The sequence below is a fragment of the Triticum aestivum genome, chromosome 7D (genome assembly GCF_018294505.1).
Source record: "Triticum aestivum cultivar Chinese Spring chromosome 7D, IWGSC CS RefSeq v2.1, whole genome shotgun sequence".
In the NCBI taxonomy this organism is placed as follows: domain Eukaryota; kingdom Viridiplantae; phylum Streptophyta; class Magnoliopsida; order Poales; family Poaceae; genus Triticum; species Triticum aestivum.
Window position 1 is genome coordinate 332090385 of NC_057814.1, and position 9040 is coordinate 332099424.

Below are 9040 nucleotides of genomic sequence, written 5' to 3' on the forward strand. Positions count from 1 at the left end.
ATAAAATTTGACCAAATTTATAGAAAAAATATGAACATTTACAATAGAAAATCTAAATGATGTGAAAGTATATTCAATAATGAATCTAATGGTATTGATTTGTTATTGTATATGTTACAATTTCTGTCTATAAACTTTGTCACAGTTTACAAAGTTTGACTTTGAGAAAAGCTAAAATTCGGAGTAAACAAAAACAGAGGGAGTACGCAAGGACTAGTATAGTTACTACTGCCTGAACATGATAAGTTGGACCCCTAAATGCGGGCACGGACCGGGGACACCTGAATTATTCCTTCAAATAGTCGGACACCTACATTAGCACACCATCCGGCTACTTAATCAAGTGTTATGCTTCACTAGTTGAAAAGGAAAAGGGTGGTACCGTACCCAAAGCCACCACAATTGGGGCTAGGGTAACAACTTGGTACTATACCACATTTGAACCAGGGCACAAAAACAACCTGTTATGCGCCTAATGCGCAACGCGGAACACAGATGCTCGAATTTGGCCGGGAAAACAGAGAAAACGACATGTGGGGAACACCTGTCCGGATGACGTGGCGCAGACTAGTCCAATGGAGGAGTTGGCCCACGACCTCCTCACCAACGGCAACCGTTCATGTGGGTCGTGGGGGCCAGCAACGTGGTGCAGCTCCCGCACCGCCTCTAGACATGGCGATCGCGGTGAGCGACACGCTCATCATCGCTGGACATGCTCGGCTTCAGGGTGCCGAGGGTGGCGTTAGTGCTGTGGCACGACCAGCAGATCAACACCCGAGTCGTCGAGGATGCACGGGCCGCTGAAGTGCGCGTGTGCCGTGATGCATCTACGGAGTGTTCTAGCGCGGCCAACTGCATCCCCAGGATCTGAGACCATGCCGGGTCGTCTTGCTTTTTCAATGACATGTGGGGAACGCATGTGAGCAAAGGGCATCTCCAACGTTGCCACGACCGTAGCCGACTACCCTGGCACACCAAAAACCCTTGTCCCTCGCGCCGTCGCGTGGTGCGTTCGCAGTCGGCGCCAGCTGCCTGCATTCAAACCATCTGTCCGTATGCTGTCATTAAGAATCTCGGTGCCCAAGGAACCAACTCCAGCGACTTAATGACGCACCCGGACGCTTGGCCTCACCGGAATGCGCTACTTAAAGCGGCAATGCCCAGCTAAACTCCACACCGTAGCGCATCCTCCTGCTACTTGGCACCACATCCGCCATGACCGCGAGCGCGAACGCTCTATGGGAGGGCTTGTCTTCGGGGATGAAGCTCGGGGTAGCCACGCTCGCTCAAGTCGCGTTCGCAACGCAATAGCAGCGTAGCCATACGCGGACGCGAGCACAAAAACGGTGGCCACGCTGGTGGCCGACGACGGGAGCACCGTTAGCCATGCGTCCTACTTGCCGCCGTCCAACGTTCGATGGTGCATGTGGCAGGTGAACCGATGGACCTTCCACGTCCATCATCATCAACCTCACGTCCATCGGCACCGCCGAGGCCGGGGACTCCTCCGAGGATGAGTAGGGCATGGGAGGCGGCAGGGTATGGTGTGCCAACTGGCCGGTTCGTCTCCCGTGTTCTACTCTTCCTCGCCGAAGACTGCACCTTCACTTCACGAGTCGTAAACCCCGCCCCGTACCTGGAGATGGCAGATGGAGGACGTCGGTCGCCGCTGTAGAATAGGTTTAGAGTCGGGTTTCTTTTATTTTTCTGTCCTATAAAAGTTCGAAATGTAATCAAAGTCTGCCGTGTTTGCATGAATCTCGTCCGGTGTATCTGAACTTTCACAATAATAGTAAGATATATTGTAGGAGTATGAAAATATTTGGAATGGTGATTCATTTTTGTGTGTATAAACTTAGAAGGTTTGACCCGAGACAAAGCTAACATGCTAAGTAAATAAACACATAGGGTCTACATACACAATTTATCTTAGGCGCTCCAATAGTATGTCCACTACACATTCACAGATTTCACATCTTTCTGCATCTACGGGAACCTACGAAAGGGTTAACGTCGATTGCCTCTTTCTCTCCCCCTGATTTTCATGGTGGTGGGCCCCTCCCCCCAATCTCCAATCAACAGCCCACATGTTTCACATTACATTAATTACGTAACTGGGATTACATAGGTGTAGCATTACTCATCCTAAAAAAACAACTAAGCCAACCTCCCACCATATCGCGCGGGAAAAGACCCGGCTGCACCCTTTTAGTCGGGATTACCGGATTACTAGTAGTAGTACCGATGGATCGCAGGAAGCACCAAGTTTAAAAGGGAAAAAGGCGATACACTCACAGCACGCCTGTCGCGGTCGCATTGCACCCCTCACACGGTCGGTCTTGCACACGGCTCACGCAAACAGAACGTGCTTCGGCTTGCCTCTTCTGACACGTGGGACCGCACTTGGAGAAACCGACCATGTGCCAAACTCCCCCGCCCACTGCGCAAAAATTCCCCCCAAATCCCAAATTCAACCGCCCTTCGGCCAACTATCCAATAATATTTCCTAAACCCCCGTCCCCCCCGGCCACCTCCTCCACCAAAGCCGCCCTCCCCGCGGCGTCGATATGTCGGCGCCACGGTTCGTGGAGGGGACGCACGGCGATCCTCTCGCTCCCACAGTACGGTCATGTAGATTGCCGTCCTCTAACCACGCCGCCACCGCCGGCGACGTTCTTGTGGAGACGCACGGCGGTCAGCTTCTCCCACGGCTTGACTGAGGCCCCGTCCATGTCGGAGTAGCGCTGAATGTTAGCTGATAAACGATGTTAATCTCACTGTTTGCCGAAGTAGTTTACAGTCAATATGCTCTGCTTAAGAAGCTTCCTGGCCCTGTTCTGCACTCAATCTGTTAGCTGAGATGGCATGCCACGCCAGATTAGTCGCTAAAATATCCTGCCATATATTTATTGGGACGTAGATTTCCATGGTCTAGTAGCCAATCTGTTAGGTGAAATAGCCCTACACCGTTTTATACTCGATCTTTGTTGCTGAGATGGCCTTCGATGGTTGTGTGCTCGGCCTCATTGACTGCTGAAATAGCCTGCAATAATTTAGCACTCAAATTTGTTTGCTGAATTAGCTTTACATATATTTCGTTACTTAGATCTTCTTGTCCAAATATCTTGCCATAGCTTTAGACATCAACCTAGGTATTTTTTTTTGGACTTCATAAAAAAGCATATATGTTTTTCCAGTAATATCTAGTAGAAGAACTAATTTGTATGTGTAACAGATGGACATGACATGGATAGCTTCTGCTCGAAGATTCTCCGCTGCATATGTCGAGGGGGTTGAAAACTTCATGAACTTTATCAGAGCTGAGTATGGTGGTCCGAAATCAGATGTGCCCTGCCCGTGTAGCAGTTGTATGAATTCAGTTACAAGACCCCAGGCAACTGTGCAAAATCATCTGCACTTGTATGGGATGTCGATCACATATACTAGATGGGTTCATCATGGTGAAGCTGTGAACGTCAATGTTACTGACTATGTGGAAGAAGCAAATCACCATCTTGATCTGCCTAATGCTCAGGTGGAAGAGGAGGAGGAGCTGGTGGTGGCCAACGTGCAAAGAGTTAGACATGTTGATGCATAGGAAGAGATTTAGACTTCATTGTTGCATGAATTGTTCTTTTATGACATGCTGATGCATAGGAAGAGAGTTAGACTTCATTGTTGCATGATATATGTTGCTTTGTGCTCATTGCTAAATCACAAATCATTGTTAATTAAAATTGGCTTTGATATACCTTAGGATCCGGGTAGATCCATTACTTGAGCACTATATGCCTAGCTTAATGGCTTTAAAGAAAGCGCTGCCAGGGAGACAACCCGGAAGTTTTAGAGAGTCATTTTATTCTTTTGTGTGCTTTTATAAAATTTAAAAACAAAAAATATAGAGGGGAACCTAAAACTTTTTCAAAATGAAAAGTGAAAGTAAGAAAGATGAGCACCGTTAAAGTGGGGGAGCTCCTTGAACTTTGTTCATGCCCTTGGAAACTTTGCAAATCTTAAACTACAGAAACTTTTAAACAAAAATAATTATCCCCTTTTACAAATCCATTGTATTATAAAATAATGTTCCAAGATTTGCCTTTAGGATGATTAGATTGCTTGTTTGGTATGTGCAGTGGAAAAACAGAAACTTTGGCTGTAGCGCGTGAATTTACATATTTTACTAGAATGTCAAAAGTTGCTGAAATTTTTACACAGACTGCTATACAATTTTTTTATTTTTTCCGAAATTTTCAATATTTTTGGAGTTACAGAAGTATGGTATATGTTCAGATTACTACAGACTGTTCTATTTTTGAAAGATTCTGTTTTCTATGCATTGTTCTCTTATTTTGATGAATCTATGGGTAGTATCCGGGGGTATGAACCATGGAGAAGTTGGACTACAGTAGATATAATGCTAATATGAATTTGGAATGAGTTCACAATAGTACTTAAAGTGGTGATTTGCTTTATTATACTAACGGATCTCATGAGGGTTTTGTTAAGTTTTGTTAAGTTTTGGGTGAGATCACAATGGATGAAGGAAGAAGGAGTGGCAAGCGCCTAAGCTTGGGGATGCACGAGGCACCCCATGGTAATATTCAAGGACTCCCAAGCAACTAAGCTTATGGATGCCCCGGAAGGCATCCCCTCTTTCTTCTAATGACCATCGGTAATTTTACTTGGAGCTATATTTTTATTCGTCACATGATATGTGCAAATTCTTGGAGCGTCTTTTGATTTTATTTTCCCTTTTTGTTTTATGCACCGTGGTGGTATGAGATATTTCTTGGTTGCTTTATAGAATGCTTCGTGTGCTTCACTTATATCATTTGATGTTTGGATTGCATGTTTCTCTACACATAAAAAACCGCCATTTGTAGAATGCTCTTTTGCTTCACTTATATTTGTTAGAGCGTGGGCATATCTTTTGTAGAAAGAATTAAACTGTCATGCTTCACTTATATCTATATAGAGAGTTGATAGGAATTGGTCATTCACATGGTTAGTCAAAAAATCCTACATAAAATGTGTAGATCACTGAATATGATATGTTTGATTCCTTGCAATAGTTTTGCGATATAAAGATGGTGATATTAGAGTCATGCTTGTGAGTAATTTTGGATTGGTAGAAATACTTGTGTTAAGGTTTGTGATTCCCGAAGCATGCACGTATGGTGAACCGTTATGTGATGAAGTCAGAGCATGATTTATTTTTGATTGTCTTCCTTATGAGTGGCGGTCAGGGACGAGCGATGGTGTTTTCCTACCAATCTATCCCGCTAGGGGCATGCGTATTAGTACTTTGCTTTCATGGCTAATAAAATTTTGCAATAAGTATGTCAGTTCTTTATGACTAATGTTGAGTCCATGGATTATACGCACTCTCACCACTCCATCATTGCTAGCCTCTTCGGTACCGTGCATTGCCCTTTCTCACCTCGAGAGTTGGTCCAAACTTTGTCGGTGCATCCAAACCCCGTGATATGATACGCTCTATCACACATAAACCTCCCTATATCTTCCTCAAAACAGCCACCATACCTACCTATTATAGCATTTCCATAGCCATTCCGAGATATATTGCCACGCAACTTCCATCATCATCATATACATGACTTGAGCATTCATTGTCATATTGCTTTGCATGATAGTAAGATAGCTAGCATGATATTTTCATGGCTTGTCCGTTTTTTGATAACTTTGCTATGCTAGATCATTGCACATCCTAGTGCACTACCAGAGGCATTCATATAGAGTCATATTGTTCTAGATATCGAGTCGTAATATTGAGTTGTAAGTAAATAAAATTGTGATGATCATGATTATTAGAGCACTGTCCCAGTGAGGAAAGGATGATGGAGACTATGATTCCCCCACAAGTCGGGATGAGACTCCGGACGAAAAATAAAAATAAAAAAGCAGGCCAAAAAAAGAGAGAGCCCAGAAAAACAAAAAAATGAGAGAAAAAGAGAGAAGGGGCAATGCTATTATCCTTTTACCACACTTTTGCTTCAGAGTAGCACCATGTTCTTCATATAGAGAGTTTATTGAATTGTCACTTTCATATACTAGTGGGAATTTTCATTATAGGGCATGGCTTATATATTCCGATGATGGGCTTCCTCAAATGCCCGAGGTCTTCATGAGCAAGCAAGTTGGATGCACACCCACTTAGTTTCTTTTTGAGCTTTCATACACTTGTAGCTCTAGTGCATCCGTTGCATGGAAATCCCTAGTCACTTGCACCGATATCGATTGATGGGCATCTCCATTGCCCATTAATTTGCCTTGTTGATGTGATACTTTCTCCTTTTTTGTCTTCTCCACACAACCTCCACCATTATATTCTATTCCACTTATAGTGCTATATCCATGGCTCACGCTCATGTATTGCGTGAAAGTTGAAAAGGCTTGAGAACATTAAAAGTATGAAACAATTGCTTGGCTTGTCATCCGGGTTGTGCATGATGAAATACTTTGTATGATGAAGATTGAGTTTAGCCAGACTATATGATTTTGTAGAGATAACTTTCTTTGGCCATGTTATTTTGAGAAGACATGATTGCTTTATTAGTATGCTTGAAGTATTACTGTCATAATGTCAAATGATAGACTATTGCTTTGAATATATGATCAAGATTATGCTAGGTAGCATTCCACATCAAAAATTATCTTTTTTATCATTTACGTACTCGAGGACGAGCAGGAATTAAGCTTGAGGATGCTGATACGTCTCTGGCGTATCTATAAATTTTTTATTGGTTCATGCCAATATGCTACAACTTTTATATACTTTCGACAACTTTTTCAATTATTTTTGGGACTAACATATTGATCCAGTGCCTAGTGACAGTTCCTGTCTGTTGCATGTTTTTTGTTTCACAGAATATCCATACCGAACGGAGTCCAAACACGATAAAAACTTACGGATATTTTTATGGAATATATGTGATTTTTGGGAAAAAGAATCAACGCGAGACGATGCCCGAGGGGCCCACTGGCCCTAGGGGCGCGCCCCTTGCCTTGGGCGCGGGGAGGCTTGTGGCCACCCCGTAAGGCGGTTGGTGCTCTTGTTTCGCCGCAAGAAAGATAATATCCGGATAAAAATCGTTAAAATTTCAGCCCAGTCGGAGTTACGGATCTATGTGAATTTAAGAAACGGTGAAAGGCCAGAATCTGGGAACACGGAAACAGAAGGAAACAGAGAGAGAGAGAGATCAAATCTCGGAGGGGCTCCCGTCCCTCCGCTGCCATAGAGGCCAAGCATGAGAGGGGAAACCCTCCTCCCATCTAGGGGGGAGGTCAAGGAAGAAGAAGAAGGAGGGAGGCTCTCTCCCCCTCTCTCCCGGTGGCGCCGGAACGCCCCCGGGGCAATCATCATGTGACGGCGATCTACCCAACAACTCTGTCATCTTCACCAACACCTCCATCACCTTCCCACATCTATCTACAGCGGTCCACACTCGGCAACCCGCTATACCCTCTACTTGAACATGATGCTTCATGCTTCGTATTATTATCCAATGATGTGTTGCCATCCTATGATGTCTGAGTAGATTTTTGTTGTCCTATTGGTGATTGGTGAATTGCTATGATTGGTTTAATTTGCTTTTGGTTATGTTGTTGTCCTTTGGTGCCCATCATATGAGCGCGCGTGTGGATCACACCATAGGGTTAGTTGTATGTTGATAGGACTATGTATTGGAGGGCAAGGGTGATAGCAGCTTCAGCCTAGCATGGAAATTGATGCATACGGGATTGAAGGGGACCAATATATCTTAATGCTATGGTTGGGTTTTAGCTTAATAAACGTTAGTAGTTGCGGATGCTTGCTAATAGTTCCAATCATAAGTGCATATAATTCCATGTAGGGGATGACATGCTAGCAGTGGCCTCTCCCACATAAAACTTGCTATCGATCTAGTAACGTAGTCAATTGCTTAGGGACAATTCCGCAACTCCTACCACCACTTTTCCACACTCGTTAAACTAACGCAATTGTTTCTTTATCTAAACAGCCTCTAGTTTTTATTTACGTGTTCTTTATTATCTTGCAAACCAACCCTACAATACCTACAAAGTACTTATAGTTTCATACTTGTTCTAGGTAAAGTGAACGTTAAGCGTGCATAGAATTGTATCAGTGGTTGATAGAACTTGAGGGAATATTTGTTCTACCTTTAGCTCCTCATTGGGTTCGACACTCTTACCTATCGAAAGAGGCTACAACTAATCCCCTATACTTGTGGGTTATCATAACGCAAGTTCACTCTTGTTCGATTTACAATTTACTTATCTATCTTCACTTCGATGATTATCTGTTCTATCAACAACCGTCCAAAAAGGGGGAGATTGTTGGCCCCTTATGTTTTGGAGTTTGTTGACATAAACAGTATGGGACTTATGTGTTTGCTAGTGCACACAGAGTAAGAGTTCCCTGGAGTAATCGAGGAGTTTGATTAACACGACGAAGATAATCTCCCTGCGCAGCAGCGAAGTTTATCACCAAAGATAAAGCTAACAAGAGTGACCCCTAAAAATTGCTGAAGTCTAAGCAATTGGTTCGGTGCATGTTCGAAGCAAATGACTGCGCTCAAGGAAGGATGAAGAAGAAGTGAAGACGTAGAATTTATTTCGTTCTTCTTCTTGTTTCATTGAGTCATAGGACCACTGTACTATTAAGAGGGGTGTAGCGTTTGAAGCTTTGATTCTCTGATGGTAAACCCAAATCCTATGAAAGTTGTGAGAGAAATCTCTTTGTGCTCCGAGTAAATACTTGCCAGCAAGAGACTATGATCTTCTACGCTGCGAGAGATTTGACTCGGACCAAGGAGTTAGCATTACTTGTTTCTCATGTAATGTTACCATTGCTCCAAATTCGACAATTGTGAACATGTCGGTTGGCCATTGGCTGGACCTTGTGTCCAAAATGGTCATTTCCCATTTGGGAAGGTTGTGGCTATAAATAGCCACCCCGCACCGGCTTTAGCCGTTGGCTACTCCGTTTGATTCCCTAGAAGATTGTTGAGCAACCCAC